The 26011-nt window shown below is 42.3% G+C and overlaps 2 long non-coding RNA genes across 3 annotated transcripts; one reads left to right on the top strand and one right to left on the bottom strand.

The window, feature by feature from the left end:
- Nucleotides 1-1468: 1468 nt before the first annotated feature.
- On the top strand, nucleotides 1469-2778 carry LOC147752853 (uncharacterized). Its single transcript, XR_015312959.1, has 2 exons — nucleotides 1469-2361; nucleotides 2721-2778. It is a non-coding gene; the product is annotated as an uncharacterized LOC147752853 (long non-coding RNA).
- On the bottom strand, nucleotides 2723-22022 carry LOC111265148 (uncharacterized). Of its 2 annotated transcripts, XR_002683303.2 has the most exons (4): nucleotides 20861-22022; nucleotides 19353-19869; nucleotides 18599-18804; nucleotides 2914-3291 (listed from the first exon to the last, which is right to left on the bottom strand). It is a non-coding gene; the product is annotated as an uncharacterized LOC111265148 (long non-coding RNA). The 2 variants fall into 2 exon arrangements; XR_015312958.1 differs by having other exon boundaries at nucleotides 2723-3291; nucleotides 19353-21250.
- Between the last annotated feature and the right edge of the window lie 3989 nt (nucleotides 22023-26011).

The following is a 26011-nucleotide window of genomic DNA, read 5'->3' as shown; positions in this document are numbered from 1 at the left end:
TCTAAAAGCAAACAAGTTCCGTGTGTTGGCTTTTCCACCGAGTGTTTTCCAGCAGTGGCTGTGGAGAAAAGCTGCCTCGTGAATTAGTTTGCCGCTAATACTGGTGATCACCGATCGATTGGCTTGTACAGATTTATTTCGCAGTGGATGTTAAGGATGTTCGATGTGATGGTCGAGGGGTCTTTGGCCGAAATTGAGATTCCCTCTTGTACGCAACGCGTGCACACATAGACATGCATCAGCCGTTCGGCTCACTGCTTGATTGGCATGCAGATCGGCAGTATTACTAGCGGCAGTAGTACCGCGTGCGGGTGCGTGCTACGTACCACGGGCGACCGAACGCATTATTGATGCTGCAGCCGAACGAATGGCGTCATTCGCTACTGTGCTAACACCATATGCCTATAAAAAGATGGTATTCAAAGAGAAGGAGGCCACAGAGTCACTAAATTGTATCGTTTGTAGCCGTTGGCTAACTTTCGAAGAAGAGAACTAAAAATCGTTTACATACAGTAGAAGCATATGATAGGGTTCAACCAGCCATTAGAACTTGCGCTGAGAAGTGGCTATATTCAAAAAAAAAGACTCGGATGTAACTCCTTCATTTGGTCGTCACAGACACTGATTTTCGCTGGGATCAGAAAGGAATATTTGGGCGTGGTGCATTTTTCAGTGTGAAAAAATTCCCATGCATATATATTCCGTGACGACTTAGATCCAACTAAGGAAAATATTCTAGCAATAAGAACAACAGCGATGTGGTATAATTATAACGAAAAATATGCTTTACGCTTGATTAGTACGAACAAAGTGTCTATTCTATCGAAAATTGAACGTTTGCTGCCACGGACAGATTCATTGACCACTAACTGACTGCCCGACCCAGTTGTCAGCAGAGTTCGATTTTCTTATAGAAAAGTTGAAATCTATGCTTGTGGTATGCCCTGGTTCTAAGCCACGTATCAGCGCGCACTACCACTAAAGATTTCTAACCAAATCGACAACACAACAGCGTGACAAGATAGCTAACCAGTTGCTATTGCTAAAGCAGCTAACCTATAAATGCCCTCAAGCGTTTACTCACTCAACGTCTGTTATATGAGTGCGCATATGAATGCGGTAGCGAAGGGGTATAATGTCCTTTCGTTCTGGAAACAAAGAGTAGGTACGTAAATGCACGCACCAAAGGATTCGACGTTGTGAGACAGCATGCCTTTATAACACTCAGCTCAATTTATGCCGCCTTGCCTGTCTAGAACAGGGCCGAATAATAGCGAAGCTTACGCTCGACTCGTATGAAGGAAAAAAAAAACAAAAATCTACAAAGGCAGATGAACAAATTCTTGTTAGCAATTGCTCTAACAATAAAGTTATATATATATATATATATATATATATATATATATATTGTAATGATCGCAAGTGAATGAGATCAGAGCAACTGATGGCGAAATGCTCGTTCCTGCACGTTAATGGCAAAGCTGTAGTTAATTCTGATAACTGTAGTCAAATGGGTAACGCCAGCCGACTGCCAGGTCGCCTGAGTAACTGTATAGTAAGCGCCGAAATTGAAGTACAACGAAGTTCGATAAAAATGGCGGGTGGTCTGTTGCCTAGATGATACCAAAAGCGCGAGAATACTTGCAAGGGACGTCCCGAGTGTGGTTGGACTCGCGTGCATGGGAAATGACTACATGAAGTGGTTTCAATGATGGACCGTTTCGTTTGCTCTGTTTGTTAAAAAAAAAAACCGGCTCGTTTGAACTGTTTTTTGTCGCTACAGCGGGGACGTGGAGTGTGCCAAGGATCAAGCTTGAATTTAGTGTGTTCCTGACTAACGTTCGAAGAATAGCAGGCTATTTTATCATAGCAGTAAGAATCGATTCCTAGGCCGAATTAGTTAGAGGGATCTGCGATTATACGCCAGAGGAGCCTGACATCCCTTTTCCGAAAGGCGCCCAACAAAGAGGGAATACCGGGTCCTGCTGCTACTCCCAAAGACGAGTCGGTGTTGCGGTTGTTAAGGCAAGGTAAGCTAGGGAGGCAGACTCCAGTTATGTTGCCACTGTGAAGCTGGAAAGCCTTCGTGCGGGTCCTAAATACCCGCCATCAAAAGAACCATTTGCAGTGCATCAAGTATGCCGCGTGAACGATCCAGTCTTCGGTGGACGGCGGCGGGGACACCCTGATGGTGACGAAACTAGACGTGGGCTTCTGGCGCGGTATTTTTTGCACTGAGGTGTATGAATTAGAGCCCGTCAATGCGCACGCGCCTGAGACGTGTGCCGACTTGCCGGTGAACGTCGAGAAAGTACGACGACTTTCTTGACCAAAGATCTGCGAATCCGCCATTACGAGAAGGTAAAAATCAACTATACTGATCAGATAGAGCGTTACTTCGATGATAACGAGTACTACTATGGTAGTGAAATATGCCTCAGGACGATAAAATCTGATCGTGTAGGCCTGTAGTTGTGAATTTATGCATTTTCTTTAATGGTATAGAAAGTTGTGCAATTCGTTAGTTGGGGTTTTAGAACTAATCTTACCCGTTACGCGCACGTCCCCCCGGGAGCACAAGCCATAATTCATCTATACTTCCAGTCCCGCCGGGAGGGCCTTCAAGGTTATGGACTCAGGTACAGATTGAGATGTGTCCCTTAGTCTTTGTTGCTAAGAAAGACCTTAACGAATATGAACCATTTTAAATCTGGTTTCAGGCGTCCAGCATTATTCCATCCAGTTTTATTATAAAATGATACATTTTTGTTGCGTTTATTACAATTATCATTTTTTAACATTGTTTTCAAGTAAATCTCCAATTTTGCAGTAGATTTGTTATTATTAAGTGACAAAGCGATGCCGGGATTTCTATAACCACTGTCCATAATATCACCCATAGCGTCGTACATAGTATACCTGATATCCTCTTTGCGGAATATTTTTTCGTTCGATTCAGCTTGAAAATAACAGCAGTAGACAAGTGAACAGGCAGGCAGTATATCTGGGTCTGCATAATTTTTACATGGCTTACTAGTTTGTAATTCCTGCTTTGTCACAAATAATCTACGTATAGCCGCGGGTACGCTCTACATCTACTCGATCGACAGCGGCCGCTGTACTGTTCTCGCTTAGCAAACGTATTAGTCGGCTCTTAATTGTCGACGACGAGCGTTCATTCGCGGTACGCACGAAGCTTTGACAAACAAACGCAGGCCAATTCTCGGCCGGCTTGCCTTGTTTGTAGCAATCCATTTACAGAAGTGGGCCAAACAGGACCAGGGTGACCGTCTGGAAGAAAAGAATTGAAGGAACGGCTTATAATACGATCACCAGCAGCAATACCATCAGCCACGTCAACACGTTTATGTCTTTTGTTTGACCACAACATAATCCAACCTACAATTGTATGCTTCCAACATGATCATCATTTGAACGGCTAAGTGACTTCTGCTATTGGGATCTCGTAGTTTGAAATGTAGTTCTGCTAAGGCGGTCCCTTTTGAAGCGCACAAAATATAATACATCCTGACGATGACTAAACCTATTGCAAGAATTGGGTATCGCTTTGACATGATGCGGGAGTGCAACAAAAACGTTTCCTTTCTTCCGTTAACTACAAAAAAATAACCGTTTTAATATCCGCATGGGAAAAACGTTTGTATAGATGATTATCAATATTCCTACTTGCGTAATAATAACCTGTATATTTTCATACAAGCTGTGCTTTTGGCACTGCAGAAACGTATATAGCCTACGTCGCTCATTCAGCAAAAACAATACTCTACCTAAATTTAGTTTTAATTTAGGTAGAATATTGTTTATATATATATATATATATATATATATATATATATATATATATAATATACTGCTCGCAATGGTGAGTTATATTAATGAACACCATAATATTATTCATGGATGGCCAATCTCTGACATAATGGATCTTAATTAAACAATACAGTTTATTTTCTAGCTGCAGCTTTATACTGGTCATCAAGTAACTGGGTTAAACGTCTACATTTTTATTATACTGCCCTATAAAACCTTTTTCAGTGTCGAAAACTCTATGGGAAATGTTTTGCTGATTCAATAGACCTTTTGGGATTTAGGGCTCGATTAGTATAAAAAAAAAATCTTTGTGATAATGTCGGTGCTGTTGTCGCAGCAGATACGCCTAACCCATAGTGTAGATTTTTTCTCACCGTACAGGTTAAATTTGCTCTAGCCTTAACGGTAAACTGAGGCTGCTATAATACAGACGAACCATTTCGGCTGAAGGTACAATAAAGCTGTTTGAGGCGTCCCACAATAACATTGATGGACAAATGTCACGACTTTCTAATCGAGGGTAAATTTTGAAATCGATCGTTCATGTGTTACTCTGCAATGAGAACATCCAAATGTTTCTTCGGAGTACTCTATCTAACGTCTCTCGCTGTTTACCTGGTTGAATTGAAAACTAACTGCTGGAACTGCCGCTAGTCGCTCAGGTTGCTATCGGCAGCGATGTCAACACTATTAGTAATATGATGCAGACCGAATCGAGCCCACGAGCTAGGCCATTTACTTTATATTTGTCTTAGATGCGTTGCATCATCAAGTTGACTTAACTTTGCCTTCACGTCAAACAGCACAACACAGGGTGGCACCGGGACAGATCGTCCGTGCGACGGTGAAGGCCTCTGTGAATGTCCTTAACATAAGGGCAAGCCTCCGCTTTATAACTTTGTTCTCCTCTTCGTTCTCCACACGGATATAGTGCATGTGTAATATAATGACTCCTTGCTTTCCGCAGTTAGCTGGCTTGCAGTCATCTCAAGCTCTATCTATCTCCAACGAATCTTGATGGTAGCAGCGGCTGCCGCGATGTCCACAGTGGCAACCATCGTCAGAACACTACCTGCCTTCTCTACCCTATTATGCTCGTCACTGTCCCTGATGAACATTCTCAGCCCATCGTTTGTTTCCTCTCAATCCCAAGCCCGCCACCCACTAACGTGGATATTTGGCTCGGTGTAAACAGTGTATACAGACAGAGTCACAATAGCTGGGTCTCAGCTAAGTTGGAAGGGAACAGATGTATGAGTAACTGCGCAAGCGAGTGTCGTAGCGCAAAGGCTAAACTGATAAGTTTGTCGGCACCACGGCACAACTGTACAGTGCAGTATAGCGTTACGCAGTCAGCGACGCCGTTCGCTGTACTAAAATAGGGCGGAGTCAAGGGAATGACTTGACGCCGGCTACCCTTTTATTATGAGCAGGCCTCAACAAGAGTAGCAGCACCACCTTGCTCATCGTCGGTAAATATCCATGCGCTTGGTACTTCGGGTGACACAGTTAGCCAGCTGGTAGTCTGTCGGCTGACCGACCAGTCGGCCGACATTTTGGAGTTGTCCATTCCTCTCTGTTATTCTGTGCAACGCGCGGGGTGTCATTGGCGGGATCACGGTATGCTACGCCGCCGACAAACATCCTCGTCTCAGTAGCAGGCGGCGACGGCGACCCCTGGTTCTCTTGTTGTTTTGTTCCCCTTCTCGTTGACACCGTCACCACTACAAACCTCCAATTCCTAACCAACTTGGCGTTTTTTTCTTCTATACGACGCGTCATTCAAGAAAAGGGTAGACAAGCGAGTCTGATATTGCCGAGCCATTAGGTATGGCTATGCTATTTCGCTTTCATGTGTGTACAATTGTACAATGGGTGTTTTTCCTTGAATATTGAAATAAGGTGACACTTACTCGTCAATTCAATATATTCTATCAAGTTCTATAGAAGAGAGCGCCTGCAATTGGGAATTCTAGTCGCGAATGCAGGTTGTATATGAACAAGTTGAGCCTAGAATCCACAACCCTGTTATCAGTAAATTTAAATAGAAGTCGAGTGTAGCCAAAACAGGATAACGATGCTCAATGGCAATACGGCAAGAAAGCGAAAAACCTAAGTATCCATTAAAGTTTAAATAGTTGTGTATTTCTGTCTCAGGTGTTACATATGGGGTAAACTATCATGCACTAGACGCTTGATCAAGCAGATGACTAGCTCTGGAAAAAATGTTCATATCCGTTAAGCCTCGTATTTGAGCCAAATCTACTGTGTCCTTAATTAATTAAGGTAAGAAATGCGCTCTTATATAACAACGGATATTACATTATTTGTACGAACAAAATTCCATGTAGAGATATATATATACAGTCTCCGAGTGTTTATTCTTCATGGACTCTGAACAAATTTCAAATAGAGTAACCCCTTCACCTGAAAAACTAACTCTTTCTGGTAGATGCTCGATACAAATTGGAGACCTCTTTAAAAGTCGGACAGTCAATATATTACAGCAGCGGGTTCAGTCTGGTTAGTACTTTCCTGTTAAATGTACAAGTATATCATTTTTATTGAATCACTTGAAAGGAAATGGGGAAAGGTTGAATTGAGTCGGCTTTTGAAAAAGTAGGAGTTGGTCGAGCGGAAGTCTGTATAGTGACCGGGGAGGAGGTGAAGAGCGGGGCACGTATTTTTAAACAGTCTGTCCTCATCGCCTTTCGCACGACTGCGTTTTTCTTCGTTACTGTTGTCCTTCGAGATGGTCGGCCGGTCTATCGTTGACGAACGGTGCCTGCAGGTGGTTTGTTATTGCTTGCCGGCTGCTGTCGCTGATGCCATTGTTGTTGTAGGTAGCACTACCATTGCGGACCGCCGATATCACCACCACTGCTGCTGAAAATGGTACTACTCGTCTTTCAGGCCCTCTTTGCCCACGGCCTCCGAAGAGGCTGCAACGCGATCCGAGAGTGTCTTGAAACCGAATCTGCTCTTGGGGTATGGTCGCAGGTTAGAGAAAGTATGGGCTAACGATAGTAATGATAGCCGTACTGACGAAAAAAGTACGCTCTCTTCCTCCAGATCCCATTCCCTATACTATTACTGCTACTATCGACTTCCACCACCAAAACTACTTCGACTGTCACAGCTGCTGATGCTGTTGTTGCTACTCGTACTTTTTGTATAGACAGACAAATAGATAGGCACTGGTCGCTTTAACTTCCTCACTCACCCAGCTACCCATTACTTACGGTTATCACGACGGCCACCGGTAGAAGCCAATCCTTACATCTCTCATAGTTTAACGATTGTTCAAGTTCCCGTTCGCTATTTAGGTTTTCTTGACCAAGAAACGTAGATGAAAATCTCTAAGGTACGACGGCACCATATACCGATAGATAGATAGACAGATATGGTGCGTCTTCTAGGATTTCCTTGTGCTGTCTTAAGCAGGAAGCCTAAAACCTAGTGGGTCTGTACCAATTACTTTTCGCCTTAGGGACTCGTGGAGAGTTCGCACGGAAAAGCAGTTAATACAATATATGAGTACATCCGAGTGCATTCAAGCCTTCAGCACAAAGTATAATATGTTTGCTACACTATTGAGCCGAAGGTGTATGAGCCTACGAGGTATCGAAGATCGCATCTCTATTTGGCTGGGTCAGTCATCAAAGAAAATTACTACGTATCCCAATACAAGATTTCTTTTTATGAAGATTTATGAAGTTCAAGTAACCGTTTACTGTTGACGTTAACCTTCGCGAGGAACTGTTCGACTTTTTTTTTTTTCGCTTAAAAAGTTTAACTTGGACAGTACGTAGTTCCAATGAACTAGTATTGCCTGCCATTGCAAATTATAATTGTAAACGATATATTAAAAGGGAAGTCAAACCAACGCACACATTTCTGCGGGGCGCCCGTACGACGACATATATAACTGAACGCCGTTGGACATTTCATTGAGGCTTTTCTGAGGTGCAGAGTGTAAGGATTAGGCCTTTCACTATTAGGGAGCAAAAATAATGCACCTGACGTAAATTTTTACCAATTATGTCCTATTTGTACAAAAAAAATCGAAAGGTGTTATTATTATTATTAAATTATTGCTTTATTTACTAAAAGCAATGCATGTCTTGATTTGAGCTTGTAAATAAATTTGCAGGTGGCTTCCAAAGTAAATATAATGGCAGGCATTCCCACTTATAATGTTGCTTTGATATTGCACATAGCAAAACGATTAATGAATGCCCTTTACCACAATTTGAAGGGAAAACATCGTGAAAGGGATGACCCTGCATATGTTACGTATATGTGTATACAGCTGTTTTTTCTATAAATGAGCCGATTGACCACCACGGACGTTACCTATCAGAGAGTGGACATCATAGCGTGTCGTATATGTACGTTGTTTGCGATAGTTGTAACAGCCAACATCACTTCGTGCATCAATTGTACTACCCAGAATTGACACTAGCCACGTGGGATACTTAGGCCCAATGCGGATTTTGGAGAGGAGTGTCATTCCGGAAACGAAGTAGTTTCCTCAGTCATTAATTTCCGGCCAGGATGACGAAATCAGAGATACACTGACGATTGACCCAAAATATCGGATTTTTCATATACATTAGAACGTTAGTTGCTTGCGATGACCACTCTATAGAAAACGTTTTATGCTTGTAATATATTGCTCAAAGCTTGCATATACCGCACGTAGCCTGTCAGCGATATCAACAAGTAATTGAACGAAGAGGATACTCTAGCCGTCTACTGAATATGGCGTATTATTAACTATCCTAAATAGCTACGACGCACGCGTCCTAACCATAATGATTCGATACGAATCAATATAACCTGAAGTTTAACCGTAATCTTGCGGTTAAACCGTAGTTGTTCTGTCTTTCGAAATCCGTTCTGAGTGAGGATTTTTATACCTCTCAATTTTAGATTACAATGGTAATTATCCACTCTGGAAAATCGAAAGCGAAACAGACAAATATGAAAACATCTACTGCACCCCGCCTAAATTCAAATACCTCAGAATTTGCTGCATTACGAGCACGATCGCTGCCTAGATTGGAAAATATACAGACTTTATTATGACACATTGAGCAGTATGCACTTTCGAACATTTAAACATCTACCGAATTTTATTATGCATAGGGCTCGTCGCTACCCATGGAAAAAAAATAGCCATTATACCCTAAGAAGTATTTTTCACCTATTATTATTTATACTATTATTTACTATTTAATTCAAGTATATGCCAAAAAATAGTAGGATGCCTGTGGTGTTGATACGGTCTATCTGAAGAGCGACTCGTTTGTTGGAGCTGTGAAACTAAGTAGCTTATACTACTCGACGAAATGTCGAGGGCGGAGGGCTTAGAGGGTCAAACGGTAATTCACCAAAATCTAAACGGTGAGGTCCTCGATACTAGCCGTGTTTTTAGAGCAAGTTAGATGATGAATCGAATTATTCAACGTGGATAACTTTAAATTAAATGAATAATTAAGAAACTTTGGACAAAAGAGTGACTTCCGAAGGGTGTCATTGACGTACATGTAGGCATGTATCTGTCGTGTATGGATATGTGTGTGTGTGTCTGCCTTTCGCGTGCACATTATGGGGCTAAATCTGTTATCCTGTTATGAGAATTGAAGATGCTACCCTTCGGAATGGATGACAATCTCAGTCTAATCTATTGCAATGTAAACAGATATCTTGATCTGACAAGGCGGCGTTACTAACAAACTGAGGTAAAAACCGAGGCCTTGCTATACCTGCTCAAGTGACAGAAACGTCCATAATTCCTGTAAATGGCTTTTTTATGCGGTCATTTGAGGGTACTTTTCAATGATTAAAAAGTTGCCTGTGACCTCTACGCTGCAAGGCGCAATGCTTACCGGTTCCGTCGTGAGTGCGAAACAGTTTTTCCTACATTTTTCCTTCGTCATTTCCACGTTAGACTAACGCTATTATGATTATCATTGCTTTTACGGTGTTTATTCTGCTCTAGTTTTTATTCGTTCCACTTCATTTGGCTAAGTTTTGATTAAAAACGGCGGCTGTTAGGGACGTCGCCAGACGTTACATACTGAAATGAGGCAAGGCGAAATAAAAGAAAAGCCCATAAAACCATCGTGTCTTCATCGTTGTTTGGGTTGACTTTACTTAGGCTGAGAAAAAGACAGCAAAGGCCTCAAGGCTTTGCTAGGGTAAAAAAATCGAGAAAAAGGTGGACGGACAAGGGAAACCGAGTTTCTGGTAGAGGACGGACAGGACACGGCTTGACTCGTATAGTTACATGTGTTATTATGAATAAAAAGCATTACCTCGCATGTAGATGGGGAACAATATTTTAAGAGAGGCCGAGCGACTCGGATAGGGACGCTAAGCGACAACGGGAACGAAGACATGGAGTGGATCAGGATAAAAAGGAGACTACAAAGTAAGAGAGAAAGGAGAAGAAAAAAGCTGCTAGGGGCCAACGAGCTAAGAGGAGGACGTGGGCGGGGAGGAGAGTGTGGCGGCGGACGCGGAAGCAACAGTGACATACCCGCGTCGCTGCAACGCATAGAAAGCGAAGCTAATGAAGGAGGCCAGCAGCAGGAGGCCTGTGAATTTCATCCCTCGTTCACCCTCGCACTCTCTTCAGCTGCAACCTTTTGGGCTTCAGTCCCCTTCTGGTGCGGAAAGGAAAATGGGAGATCGAGAACGTCAGATAAGCTCGCTGAACGCCAGCATTATCCTTCCTGGATTGGACTCCGTTTCAAAACCAGCTTATGATAAGCACAGAGCGATGAATACTCTATTGGTGTAGAATCTCTGCTCAGGTGATTTTTAAACCAATCTTTTTTATTTTGCCGCAGGTTTTGACGTCGTTTTGAGAACATTCCTAAGGCACTAAAGATACCTAAAGATAATTTTTTTTTAGCAATCAGAATCCTATGTGTCCGACCCCTGTTTGAGCACTTAGAAGCAAAAATACTAAGCCAAGCAAACAGTAAGACAGACAGTCGTAGTGAGATGTGATATCTGTGTGCGGGCATATTGTGTTCAATGAATCCTTTACCTTTAGATATATATACAGCTTCTATTTCCGTATCCATAATTAGGACGATTTACAGGAAGTTATAATAACATGCTTCGCACAGCAGGCAGCTCTATCAGGAGAATATCTTTCATAAAACATATTGAATTTTTTTATATTGTATAATGCCCACTTGTAGAGATCGGAAGTACATAAATATAGATCTGCAAGAATACTATATACAACATACTTCTTAATACACGGTCAACACGATAAGCAGCATTTTTTCTTGTTGGAAAAGTGGCTCTTTCTTTCGCGTACTCGCTTCTTCATCTTGGTTTTTCATCGTGAAGCTGCACGTTTTCATCGGCACAACCTCAAGTTTTGAAGCAGCCGCCTTCGGGGATCAGAAGAGATGCTGAATGGGCGTCTTGAGATGTCACCCAATTCTTACAGAAGTCTATTTACCTATTACCGATCTAACGTAAAAAGAGTGAAGCGAAGAAAAACGGGCGTCTTTAGTTCTTATAGTTATGCCTTCATCAGTTGAAGAGGCAAAGCGACCCGTCACCTGTCGCTTTATAATAGCTTTGCATAGCTTCGGGTCTTCAGTTTTGGCCGACCGAAAAAAGACAGGGTTCCACCTCCTGCAGTTTTACTTGCAGGCGCTCTTTACGAGAGCTTGAAAATGTCGGCAGGCTGCTTTTTCCTCAAAGGTTTTTTGAATACGATTTTTTTCTTTTTTTAACTAATACCCTCTCTTACCGGCCTAGGATCTATGGCGACGAAAAATCCAACCCTAATCATTTACGAGAAAAATCTACATTCTCACGTGAAATATCTCTAGCCCCAAACTAGAGAGCACGATTAGATGACATTAAACAATGGATAAAACCTATATATTCTACTTTTAGGTCCTTCGCTCTACACATCTTGCTAGTGCGATGAAGTGGGTAAGGCTCGAAACCTAAATCTGGGAAATGTTAGTTTATAAATTCCTTTTGTCAAGTTTATGCAACAAAGTACAAAAGTGAGCTTCAATGTTACATTTGTGACTCAATCCGCAAAACGAGGACCAATTCGCAGAAAAGCGTTGCGCTGAACGTAATTGTGAAGCGCGGTATGTCTAGCTAATGAAACAAATGCTTTTTTGGTTACCTAATATAACAACAGCGGTATAACGAAACGATATTTTTAGAACTGACAACGACAAAATAGGAATTATGACTTCGTGGGGGCGCATCGAGTATTTACATATGGCATATACTGCAGAGTTTAATATAAAATATGATGGTTTGATAATCATAGACGGAGATCAAAGCTATTCGGAAGAAATTTATATATATATATATAAAATCTCCTATATAAGAATGAAACTATCTGCTCGGGTTGTTAAGATAGGCTGCTTACTTGTCGTAATACATCGAAGCTGAAACTGTTTTATTTTTTTTATATATCAGAAGTAAGGTCATTGTTTTTCTTTATGGTTGTTTTGCCTAAACTTCGTTCCTTTCAAAGCAGAACTAGTTTACGCTGTGCTAAACACTCGTTGTAATTGATAGGTCTTTTCATAGCTTTAGTGGTCGCTAGATGGCATATAATCGTAAAAAGAAGCACATAAAAAAGCCGCGAAGTGAATGAGACAATCCCAATTTGAACAAAACTAATACAACAATATATTTTGCGTTTCAACCCAACTTCACAAAAAAATGGTTTATCGTGAACTGGGTCAAGGATAAATACATTGCAGTTAGGCACTGATCAGTAATTTATCTACTTAAAAAAAATTAACGATTATGACCTGGAACCCGAACCGGGTCCTCAAAACTGATTTAAACACCAGTCATCATTTTTACGAAATTAAACTGCCGCTGTTATTTAGTGTTTTTTTTTGGAATACGAATCATAATAACGTAGCCAGCAACAATCGGATGACGCGTATATTATAGATAATTGGCAGTTTGGGCTACCTCTTGTGACCTACATTATTTACGTTCAGTCATATATTTCGTTGGTGCTTTCTTCCCATTTACCTTTCTATTTTTAACGGGAGAAGACGCAAGATAGGCTTTGTTGTTAAAAAAAAAAAAAAACTATATGATGATTGCCGCACCGAACGCACTTATTGGTGTTGAGGGTATCCCTGAGGTTTGTCTGTCTACAGGTAATGGGCGTTTAACGTACTACTTCCCCACTGTATATCCTGATTTTCCTGTACTATTATAGCGAGCAAGCAGATACGTTCCCTCGAATGAAAGCAAGCAAGAGGAAAAAATTTCCATAAAATAACATACCAACCACCTATACCCATAACGACAGGTCGACGAAACTACAAAAATCTATGTTGCTTCTGCGTAAATCTTGTATGATAGTTTACTAGCCAATGTGCGTCTTATGTATAACAGCTTAGGAGATCCCGTACCGTGTTTTATCATAGAATGTATTAATAGATAGAATACACGGTATCATGTTGAAGCTAAAAATCGAAGACCTAGAAGATCCTTTGAGCTGGTTTAGTCAGTCTGCGATTCGCACGTTAGTGAAGCAACAGCTAGACAGCGAGTCATTTGCGATTTTTGCGTTACTTTATTGTTTGACGTTCATTGCGTACGTCATTGTTGCTCTATAATGGAGCGAACGACGTTTGGGTACGTCAGCGTGTTTGTCGATCTGTGCCTAGTTGCGTCTGTTTATTTTTGTCTGTGTTTGGCCCCAGCTGTATCTATCTGTTCTCTTTTCTTACCTAATACGCAGACCCTACTGTTCAATAAAAGATTGTTGTTTTTATTATGGCCGCGATCGAAGTTTGCTTCAACATCGTTTGGTACTCACAAAAATATAGACATACTTTCATGTTGAAAGCACCAAGTATAATTCTGTTATTCCTGTTGTCGCAATAGATGACGTGATCGCGTAGTCTCAGTCATCGTTACATGCTACAACCTAACTCGATGGTAGACGCCTATGTTGTGCAATCATTGCTGCTGGCGCTGTTATTTCCGATTGAATAATTTTACCGCAGTTGTACGCCTATTCCTACGCTTGTCGTAGTCGCTGTTGGATAGGGAAAAACACAGGCACCCACGAGGCCATCTTTAAAATTGGCAAAAGAAAAGACCAAATTGGATTGAACTGAATCACAATAACGGCTATAAATTAGTCAACAACTGTTTCCCCTCCGATGCGTAATTTTCTTTTCGGCTCTTTTACCGCTAGCGATACTCGGCCGTAGCAGCAGAGGTGAACCAGTCATTCAGCCAGCCAGTGAGGAACTGCCGAGTTAATGAGGTTCTAAATGATTCTCAGGCCCGATCGACTATATAGCTATTGTGGAATTATTGAAGCTATCCCGATGACGGTTAATATTGCCGCTGTTGGCAAAGGTGTTGTTGATGATATCCGTTGGTGCGCCAGACACACGCAACATGGACATCGTCACGACCATTATCGTCACCGCCATAAGCTTCGTTATTGTAGTTCTCCTGTTGTAAAGCCTCGTTGGCTGTCAGCCAGGCCTCAATTTCTCCGGTTTGTGTTCTGCCCGCAATGTCTTGTCTCTGGAACTGGGTGCTACGTTATTTGCACGCGATCATTTCTTCTAGAAAATGCGTAATCAGGCAGTGCTAACTAAATCACGGTACAATGTTTGTTTCACCTTCGCGCCATTATCTTCATTATCGTCAACTATATCATGTTGATTGATGTCTGACAACCACGATGAGTGATGTGTATTGACTGTTGTGAGATTTGTCAATGATTCTAGCTAAAGTGGACTCAGGCAGGGCTGAAGGACGGAGGGGATGGAAAACAGCTATAGGGAACTGAATGAACAATCAGCAAACTGAGCAAAATGAGGGCCAACTATGAAGAATTCCGATAGTGGATAGAACGGCAGCAATCGCTAGATGCTTGGTGCACCTGTAGGTAAAAAGGGGACGAAAAAGAAGCGAAACGAAGAATCATTCTTTACGCTTGGTGCCTTTTCTCCTATATGTGTAGTTAGTCATGAGGTAACGTCGATCAAATTGTCCTGCACTCAAATCGCGCTGCCAGCGGGTCGTACGCATGACTGGAAAATGCCAATACACACACACACACATATACCACGAGAAAAATTCAAGAAGCAGCTCGTGAGGCAGAAATTTAAGAGAATAGAGACGCATGAAGATGGTATGCTTACATCGTTGATCACAGCTACGCAAGAAGAAATCACTACTAGCGCCTTCCTTTTGTCTTATAACGGTAAACACATGAAATAGCAAATGAACCCACAAAATCTCGCAAGGTATAATAGCACCACGAAGCAAATAAAAAAAAGTATGTGACTATGCGTTACGTTGCACGCATACTTGTACATCATCGTATGTATCGTAGAAACGTGTTTTTTTTAAGAGAGGATGATGCTCGATTTTGATAAGACAGCGCATGCAGTTGATGCTATATGATCGAAGCTTTGTTGCTAACGGGGCAACTATTCTGACTGATCCAGGAACGAATAGAAAACGCAGCACAACTTCCTTTTTTTGCTTACTAGCCGTGGCCCGTGCATTTTGCTGCTTAACGCTTTGTTCCGCTGAAGATTGTCTCGCGCTGCTATCGTTAGCGTTGGCGGTATAATTTAACGTTCGTAATCAGCACCCATGTTTTTACGAATCGTCGCATGTTACACCGTTTAATGGGTCCGGATGCTACGATACGAAACTATAGGAAGCAACGGGATTATAGGCTGGAATGGATCAGACGGGATAAAAAAAAGGAAACGGTCGTAAGCGACGTTTGTCTCAGACGTCCGACCATCGTCTAGACGACTCTGGTTAACGAGACAGCGGAAAGGGGGATTATGTCCGCATGCAGCAGCGTCGTAGGCCAGTCGACGTTCGCGGCAGCCGCACACTTATGTATGTACGTGAGTGAACGTTGTTCACCAAACGCTTTACATTAGAGGGGCAGGCGTATGTGACTACTAAATTTTTGTACGGCCTCGACTCACGTCGAAGCGTGACTTCGGCGGACGCAGCAGTAGCTGACGTTTCTGACAGTGCATTGTGACACAATTGCAATTCCGAAAAATGAAAGCTTTTACCTTTTTCAGTAACACCTCCCCTATTCCTATTACTAGAGCAAGGAAAACAGCAAGGAAAAACCTTTTATTGCTGGACAAAGGCTGCAAAATGGGGCACGGGCGACAACAGTGGGTTTACGCAGTAATCAACCAACACTAACTGACCGCGAGGCCAGTCGAGGACAACTTGTATCAGAAAAACACATTTGGACATAGGCTGGAGCTGTAGAAATTATGTTTGAATTCTTGATAACCTAGTTGTACCTACAAGAGCAGCATTTAATTACATGATTCCTAGACGAGGGCCGGATACTAGGATCCGTCCTGGATCCGTCAAAACTAATAGGACGACTACGAAGCAAAGCTAGAAAATATGGGTTTAAAATTGCCATGCTACTTCTGGCGGAAACGCAAAAGATCATGTCGCTAGACAGGAAGTAAGCAGAGAGACAAATGCAAAAAATAGGGCTTCGGCCTGACTTCTGGATCACTTGCACAAATAACGATGATGCCGTTTGTCTGAGACAACTGAATAGACGGCCAGTCACTCATTTATGTAGTTAGCCAGTTAGTAAAAGCTAACTAGTTGAACTGAGATACGATTATTTGGCGAAGCAATGGGCCCCATAGCAACAATGCGATGAATCAAACAGCAGGAAAAAGGGCCTGCATAGGGTCATCGATACACGCAGAAAAACCAATTTTACAATTTCTCCATGTTATTACAATTTAGATATTTTACGTATATCACGGAACCAGGAACTTTTTGATGAGAAATGACTGATTAAAATATCCAAAACTAATTCACAGACTCAAATGTGACCTAGTGGACTTAGTTTGCACGCAGACGGAATGGAAGCAGTCAAAAAATGAGAGATTGGCACGGTACAAAGTCCAGTACAAAGTACATTTGAATGTCACACAGGCATCGCTTCCGCGACTGGATCCCTTACTTCAAATATAGAATGAAGATTTATAATGATTTTTGCGCGTTGCTTCGTTTTGAAAAGTAAGATAGCACAATAAACTGACAAGAAACGTTGATTATTAACTTACTCTAGTTAAGTCAAAGCTAAAAATACGCCCACGTATAATTTGTAGTCAGGATATGGTCTAAAAATACATTTATTCTTCGTTTCAGGTAACGTGACGCGTTTCGCGTCGATATAACGGACATGTCCTATAAAGCTGCTGTGGAGAATAATCTTTATCTGGATGTATATTCCTGTTAACGCGTTTTCCGTATCTAAGGGCTGCGATTTGGCGTTTTCAAGCCAAAATTCTACAGATTTTCAAGGACATGCCGGAACGAACACATTCAGAAATTTATGAAGTCTAAATTAAGCTTCAGACTCTTTTGAATCGATAGATTTCTGCTTGCCTTAACATTTATCTAGCTACAATCTACTAGTGTCGCAAGGGTCGAGTTTATCAATTCAGTTGCAGTACAATAAATGTTATACTCACTCTGTTTCATTGCTCAAACGTATGCCCAAGTTGCCAAAAGTACGATACAGTTATTTTTAGCTAAAAGTAACATATGAATTTTAAGAAGACTCAGGTTTTGAGTTAATGCTTTTTTTCATAGATGCGTTCACCAGCACAGTGGGCCCCTGTCTGCATGCGCACCAGCTCTAAAGAGAAAAACGCGCTCAGATGTACTTTGCCCAAAATGGCTAAAACGCTTATTTCCTAGATGTACAGTGAAGTTGGCCGTTGTAATGGCTGATTAATAGTGAAATAGTTATTCGGAACACGGAAAGGTAGTGGCAACAAGTGACGTGTGAGATGTGGCGCGCCCGTCTGTTCGTTACTGCTTGTTCCGAGTGCCATCTCCGAATGGCAGTGCAGAGTAGGGTAACAACAAGACTGACACAGTAGACGACATGCTGGCAGCCGGTTGGGAGTGAGAAGGGGAAACAGAGGGGGTAGAGAGGTAGCGTTAGGAACGCAGTTCCTAAGGGTAGTGTGCAAAGACCGCTCCACAAGCAGCACGGAGACACCCGTCAGAAGCGTCAACTACTGCATTCAACGTCGTAGCTCCGCACTGCGCGTTGACGGATCGTGCTCGAGATACGCCAAGTAAAGGCCGCGTGAATAACAGCACTGCACGTACAGCAGCAGTAATCCGTTATCTCTCTAGGGGCTCTGACGACAGAGTCAGCAACAATTAGCTACGACCGCCGCGCGCCTGCAGTAACAGTAATAGCAGTAGGCGAATGAAGTATCAACGACGGCAACAACAAACGTCACTAGCATTTAGTTTAATCTTATAACTGGACGTAATTGCGAACCTGTAACAACTTTCGACCAAACACAAAGCACCGTGTATATATCACCATCCTACTGCCAATGAGAGAAACAAGTAAAACATTGCGAAAAAAAACTTCTTCCTGCTATAAACTAATGTGCCAGCTATCAACTTGTGGCGTGCAAAATAAAGCCAATTCCATTAATAACATAAAAAAGACATTGCCATGCCCAATTTGTATATTTGGCAACCCAAATGCGTCCAAGCCGAGTGGTAAGCGCATGCGCGACAGAAAACGGGTCTAGCCTAGATTACTCCTAGATTATTCCTGCTTATATAGAGCACATACAGCATTGTGAGTCATTACACGGAGAAATGAGCTTTCAGCCCGAAAAGTCGATAATAAACAGATACAAGAATATTAACAACTTACCTTACCATTGTAGGAGCCAATGTTTTGGAAACGCGTACGTTGTATAGTTAACGAGATATACTTCGCATATCGTACAACGTCAGACAAATGTCCTTTGAAAAAGCTAAGGTCAGACTATCTTCTCATAGCTCTCCTAGACATTTGTAGGTACGAAACATTCTGCCGTCTAATCAACGGAACATTAAGTAGGTTTCCTGTTTGTGGTCCTGTTTTACGAGACACAAATTGTGAGGAGGAGATGTGACATGACGTACTTATTTCGAAAAGTCGGGGGCAATACAGAAGGCGTTTATTAGGATAATCTATGAGTTATGGAGAAGACTATAGGTCGATATTGCAGTAAATCTAGGGCCTTAAACTCTTCACTAAGACAAAGATAAGCTTGAAAAAGCCTGTTAGGACAAACTGGAATTTGTTGTAATTAAAACTTTTTCTTAAACAAGCATTTTTGTAAGGGAGTTAAGCTTAATAGTTGTGTGGGATGCAACCCATAGATATTCCAGTAGATTTGACGATTGTTTTCTTAGAGATCATTCTTAAAGAAAAAAAAAAAAGCCCACACAAGAAAACTAAAACATATCCATAAAACAAGGAATATATATGATTTTCGATTTAGCTACTCAATACGTAAGTAGTGAATTAGTGGAAATTCCCTGCATGAAGGATATGTGAAATGAGCAGTGTAATCACAAAAGTTACAAGTTGATTAACGTTGGGCTCCAGTTTTGTTGTTATTTGATAATGTAGCACTCACCGCATGGTTCTACGATTCTTATGGTTCTGTCTCCCAAGCTAACTGAAGCCAGTTTATGACAGACGCTTGTCTATTTATGACTAAGGCCGCAACAGGGATATCCGCCTTATTGAGATCCTGGCATTTGCGGTAGTAAAAGAGTGGCACGCAGAGCTGGAGCTGCATCGTATCACATCTGCAATGATTCTCTTTTGTTTGCTATAGGATGCGTTCATCTCGCATTGGGATCCGTACCAACGCTTAATGACGAGTCTAGCAAGCTGTACGGACGCAATTCCCCGCCACGATGATGGCGACACAGAGCCGTGCTTTTAGTTAACGCCACGAGCGATAATGTCGCTACTGATGGGAATGAATGCACAGGCAACAGCCACCCAGCCAATCCGGCGGTTGTAACCGTTCATTCAAAGTCATTGCTGAGAACTGTTGATCCGATAATGTGTTGCTTGTGGGATATTCTCGCTTAGGAAGACGGCCGCGGCAGACGTTGACGTACTCAACATCGATTCGCTATATCCTGAAATTCAACTTCAAAATGTTAAAAAGGCAAGAAGGGCTGCTTGACAGCCGGTCGCTCTGGGCTTAAATATCTCTGTTTGTAAGCTTGTGTTATAGAATTTGCATCTGTTACAAATTCCTCACAGTTATCGGGCGGATGTGCACGTTTTGCGACCGTTATCCTTTATCTTCCAGAGGATCTAACTTTACGTTACGCTGTCTAAACCTCTCCATGATCTTTTCTCGTGCAAGTTTCGGGTGAAATTTCATTACTTCTCAGACCGATTAACCAGTGGGTCAACTTCCGGCTTTTAACGCAGTCGGATACGAACTCACTGGTTCACACAGTACGACCTCTTTTCGTCCTGTAGTAGATCTTGCTGTTCCGGTAGTACTCGTAGTCATACTGACTCTTTACACTTCCCAATGCTCACCTCCTTCCAATAGCAGATCTCTCATTGCCAGAAACGTACTTTTGCGATTTTCTTCCATAAACCGGCACCGATCGTAGGTGCGTACATACTCATGTCTTCAAACGGAAAAAAGTATGTCGGACCAGTCCAGGTCCGACATGATGTACCTTCGCTGAGAATGGACCCATTGATCTCCCATCTTTCCCGCAGTACTGCTGCCCATTAAAGGCTGGCTAGTTGATGATCGATACATTGAGTGGTATTTTTAATGGCGGGTATTCCAGTTGGCGGACCTGCGAGTTGGCGGTTTCCAAGTTTTGCAGTGCCAATTTTTGCTTTATTTAGACCAACACGCTTTCTACCTAGAGGCCCAGCGCTGATGCGCCCTTAACGACAACAATTTGTATCACCTCGTTACTTGGGTCGCTCTTGAAAACACGTATCAGGAATTTAGTTTCGAATGACCCGGACGTCGAAGTAAGAAGTTGTCGTCACCATTCTCCAAACGTTACTTGGGAACACTCCAAACTCGAGTTTGGCAGTTCAACTTATCTAGCAAGAACTATTCGTCGCTCAGAAGCTTGCTGAACGTCTTACCAGTCTCTCTGTAATCTTCCGGAGGAAAACGTATGTATCCCTTCGCTTTAAAGCTTTGCCACCTCTCCCTTGCATCGGTCTAGGAATCGAACCAAATTCGAGCTCCTTCGTGCAAATGCGTACGCGCTCGTTTCACGACCTGATTCACTAGCCACTTCCGTTCCTTTGAGGATCATTTGCGCTCCGCCAGACTATCACCTAGGCCTCCTTCTGACAAACTGCGCTAAGAGCGGTTCCCAATCAATCGAGCAATCCTTGTGCGATGTTAGCTATATTTCCAGCAGTTCTACCACCGCTATTAACATAAAGTAAACCAGCTTAGCTTTATCGTCGGCAGGTACCTTACAGTCGGTCGCCTTTCGCTTGGGCGGCTATATAGCCCAGTACGTATACCTGGTCGTAAATTTCTACTGTAATATTTGCATTTGTTACAAGTAATTTAAACAGTACTGTATTTTCATTCGATATCATATCCATATGTGGCGTTCAGGTAGACCATTTTGCGTAGAGGTTAGTGATAACAGAATTTATTGTTTATATATAATTGGCATCATTTTCGATGTGTTAAGGTGTCTAACCAATAATGGATCGCAGACAATACTCTCTTAGTTTCGGACGCAAGGTTTATGACCCGTTCAGTGGAAAAAGTATTCAGTAGCTGCCATTAAACGTTTTTGCAATATCCTTTTCGAACCTTTGAAGCGATACGTTCTATTCCGCTTGGGCTCGATCTTTGCTGATATACTAGCCCGATGCTCTCCTACTTAAAATCTGCTTTTGAAAGCAGTGGACCGTTTCTGTTATAGAGTACTTAGACATAATGACATCGCTATAGTGAGGAAATCACATGATGGCAATAGAGAACAATCGGGATTTTAGTGTATTGCACAACAACTTGGAGTGTGTTGGCATATGGGCAAAATTTCAAGGTACATTCACCTTACCTGTCATATTTCTATTTCTCCTTTCCGACCATATACCTACCCGAGCGACAATGGATCTACTGAACGACAACGGATCTAGTCTCGTTGGATTTTTCATTAAAAAAAAAATTATAATTCAATTTTTTTAGCGAATTTCTAGAGGATAGTAAAGAGTAATGAAACTGTCAACTAGGTTCACTTTGAGCGCGCATCTTCAATCCGTATGCCTGACGTGCTTAATATAAAACTGTATATAAAAAAAAATATAAAACACTGACTATATTAGGATTTCTTGCGGCTTTTGAAGAACCTGCGCGACTTAGATCATTTGAGGATTCTAAATCAGAATTCGACCTACGATGATTAACAAGGTTTGGCTACACTTGTCTATTTAAAAACTGGTGAGTGGATGGCGGACTATACTGGCAATACGAGGGGTAGACTAGGACAGGTCACAGGAACAGGTGTGTTGACCAACCGAGCAACTCAGTACATTGCACAAATCCCTTTTTTTATGAAGCCTGCAACGAGATAGGCTTGCATAGCCTACGTCCATTCACAGAGTTCAGTTTACTCCATCGCCCGCTGTCTGGATCCCACTCTCAGCCTCCTCCACTCGCACTCGTTGGAGGGCATGCGTGTGGAATAGTGCGGTAGCTCCGGGACCACCGCTGGGGTTAAGTCGTTCTGGCAATGGCCAGCCTTCGGATAAATCAATCCTGATGGAATCCTGCTTGCAGGCTGAGCACGACCATCAGCATAGCGGCTCCGTCGCACAGCGCAGACCGCGGATGGTTCTCACTGAGGTGTGTCTTCTACAAAAGTAAACCCTTAGTCCCCTACTGCTACTTCTGGAAAAGACAAGCGGGAACAGGCGGGAAAAACTCGCTGAGCTAGTCCGTGGCTGTCGTCTCCTCCGCCAGCCTTCGCCAAGCGGCCTGGCCGTTACTGCTATCGCTCTAGCTGCTAGCGACCCTGACGTCGTGGCAGTCATCTCCTATGCGCTGTTCCTACGTCAAGTCTATTGAGACGTTTCGGCATCAGGGTAAGGCGTCAATAATTGACCGCCAGGCGATTGCACAGCAAGTTGCTGCTGCTGCTGCTGCCGCCGCCACTACTGCCACCACCATTATCGTCAACGCTTGCAAAGCCTTTACCGCCACTTGAGAGGAAGGGGTCGCCACGTAGATTGGATCCTGTAGTGCGCTGCTAGTGAATGCTTCTGATGTAAAGCGACCGCTGAAGGGAAGAAAGAGGAATTTTGGCTGTGGGAGAGAGAGAAGGGAAAAGTTACCAGGTACTTTTCCTGCTGCCGTCGCTGTTCTTGCGGAGTTCATACGTAAACCTGAAATCAACATATCTACATATATCCGCGATCAGAAGTCAGTCGTGGTTCACTTCCAAGAAGTCAATCCATTTGCCGATTTGAGAACGGGTAATGTCATAGGTAGCACGACACCCATGCAGCATGTAGATGGTACGCATGTATAAACGGTTCAATTGTCTACCTGTTTCTCGTTGATTACCGACCGCTTGCAAACGGATCAATGCCAATAAAAAGCTAGGGGACCCGTGCACTAATTGCTGCGATGAGTTACGTAACAAATATCCGATCTATCAATGTATGTCCAGCCAGAATAAGTTTTTGGTAGCTTCTGCAATATTACTTCAGCACAGTCTATATTCACAATGAGATCGAGTGTTTTTAGTTCAGCAGTGCAGAAGAAGGCTGACAAAAGGTGCCAAGACTTCGAATCGTATCATTATATGTTGGTGTTCTGTGAAAGAAGTGATTGATTAGATATCACCTCAAGTTTTGGCTACAAATTAATGCTAAAACCGCCAAGCAAAGATGTCAGTCGATTAACATCTGCTATTTTGTAGGACTGCCCTTCTACTCCGTGCACAGCGTTATGAAACAGGTTGTTATAATAAGCGGAGCGTGCAGTAATGCTGGTTACGGCTTGCATTGTATATCTCCTGTGGTCTCTAGAAGGATGAAAAACGAAACCTTGCTAAGTAAATGTATCGCTGTTTACATATATACTCATGTAGACCTCAATTGCTTTGATCTATAGAATCATTTTGTTTTCTGTAGCTGAAGTGCCCCGCGCTGAAGGTTTCTTACCTTTTGATTGGGCTACCTTTGTTTAGATTGCCCAAAACCTTGTAGTTTTCCAGACCCAAAAAGAGATTGTTTTCCTTCCCACTCGAGTACCCTCTAGTTCTCAGCAAATAATCGCGTTGACGCAGTTTAATAAAAACCCTCGATTGTGCCGCACTATCCTTCCCGCTTGGCAGGTTTTTTCTGCTTACTTTTATAAATCAGTTTGCAGACAAACTATCAAATGATCAGCTCAAGACAGGGTGGCAGACTCAGGCTACTTTAGCTACACAGGACACCGGCTACAAAACTGATGATTGCTTCTAATTGACGACCACCGCTATTCGACCACGGGCCCATGTCCTGTCGCCTACTCACTCTTCAGTGCTGTGCGGATGGCTGCGGCCATTGCCTGACTAGGCAGCAATAGACGGCAAGATCGGCGACGGATGGAATTATTAATGGAATGAAGTACATACATACATAAGCCTGCTAGCCTGGTCTGCTATGCTAGTTGGGTCAACTAGAGTTAAGTGATAAGGACAACACAAATAACATCACTTATTCCTTGTGGCGTTCCTACTACTGTTTTCATTATGTCATACATCGTCGTCGGCAGCCGAATAGCTTTTACTAATTAACTATCGTTACTGGAATTATGTGCGCTCACCTATAGTGTCCATATTGAGAATTATACGATGGTCTCTTATATAATTGCTTCTTGTTGAATATGGATCATGTGTTCCTCCTTTATAAAATATGGTAACGAAAAGCGCAAGTAGAGCAATTGTTAAATGTATTGATAATCTCATTAGGATTAGGAGCGTTCCCGCAATCGATATTTAGATTGAGTACGATATTTTATACCTATCTAAGTTCGTCGACAGGCTATGATCGATTAAACCAACAAAGTAATCGGAAAATTATTTGCTAGTGCCATCAAGCAAATGATAACCGAGTGAAGTAAGGCCAGTTTAGGCGGAAGGTGTTGAACTTGGTTGAAGGAGCGGAGCAGGTATACGGTTCTTGAGCTTCTGTATGTGTTGATATCTCAGTAGTTGATGGGCTTTCAGTGATTTTAGTATGGCAGCATTATTAAACAACGGGCATCTAACATGTGCCATCTGGCTGCCAATGAGAACTCGGTTTTTCTACTTGTCATTGGAAATGAATGGGCGCCATAAAGCTTTTGAAAAAGGGAGAAATTTTAGCGTAACCGACGGTTAAATGTGTAAGTCGAGGATGATTTGTGTTTTAGAGGCGTAGACCAACGCGTATATAGTCGAGCCATTATGATGCTATTCCAATTCGAAATCCTAAGAAATTTAGCAGTCATGTCAAACAAAACAAATGTTATATGTATCTAGCAAAACAATAAAACAAGGGAAAAAGCACAAAACGAAAACGAAATGTCAGTAAAGTTTTGCATTTCTGTCCTGCTTTGTTTTTTGTTATAACACAAACATGATCAGCTGCCAAATTTCACCCACCTTTTCTCCGACCCTTCGTAGAAAAAGAACTAACTTACTCACATTTATGTAAATAAGCATGTTTTTAAATGTTCCGTTTACAACTAGTAGTACAACTATATAGTTCGCAGATGACGTGGCGGTACCGTTACCATCTCTTTAGGGAAGCTGAATCTAGACCGCCTATTGCAAAACATGTAAACAAGTTTAAAGTTGGCTGTCCGAGCCTAGATCAGTTGTCTGCTTAGAAATAATTTCAATAATTGTTTCCATTTACTATTTTTCTGCATTAAATGAATCATGTGTATACTATAACACACGCACTATAGGATGTCGAGTAATTTCATCTGCATATTGATATGAGATTCTGTCGTTAGTAGATGATAGGATTTAATTAATCAATACTTCCAAAATGTTGGCCTTTGCTTGTTGCCAATCGCCCGTCTTCGCTGACGTCATAATCTGCGCGTAGATGTTCACGCTGTTACTGTCTATTCTACCAGGCTCGATGACGACTGGTTGCGAAAATAGGCCTTTTGGCTCCTTCTTTCGCATCATCGACCCGGGCAGCCGTTTTAATAGGGAGCGTCTTCTGCGCCGTAGACATAAGTACTGCGGTAGTCGTCGACATAACGTTAACTGAATGCGTAACGCC

The sequence above is a fragment of the Varroa jacobsoni genome, unplaced genomic scaffold (genome assembly GCF_002532875.2).
Source record: "Varroa jacobsoni isolate VJ856 unplaced genomic scaffold, vjacob_1.0 scaffold_937, whole genome shotgun sequence".
Lineage (NCBI taxonomy): Eukaryota > Metazoa > Arthropoda > Arachnida > Mesostigmata > Varroidae > Varroa > Varroa jacobsoni.
Note: the sequence above shows the minus strand (reverse complement) of the source record. Positions and strands in the feature narration are given on the sequence as shown.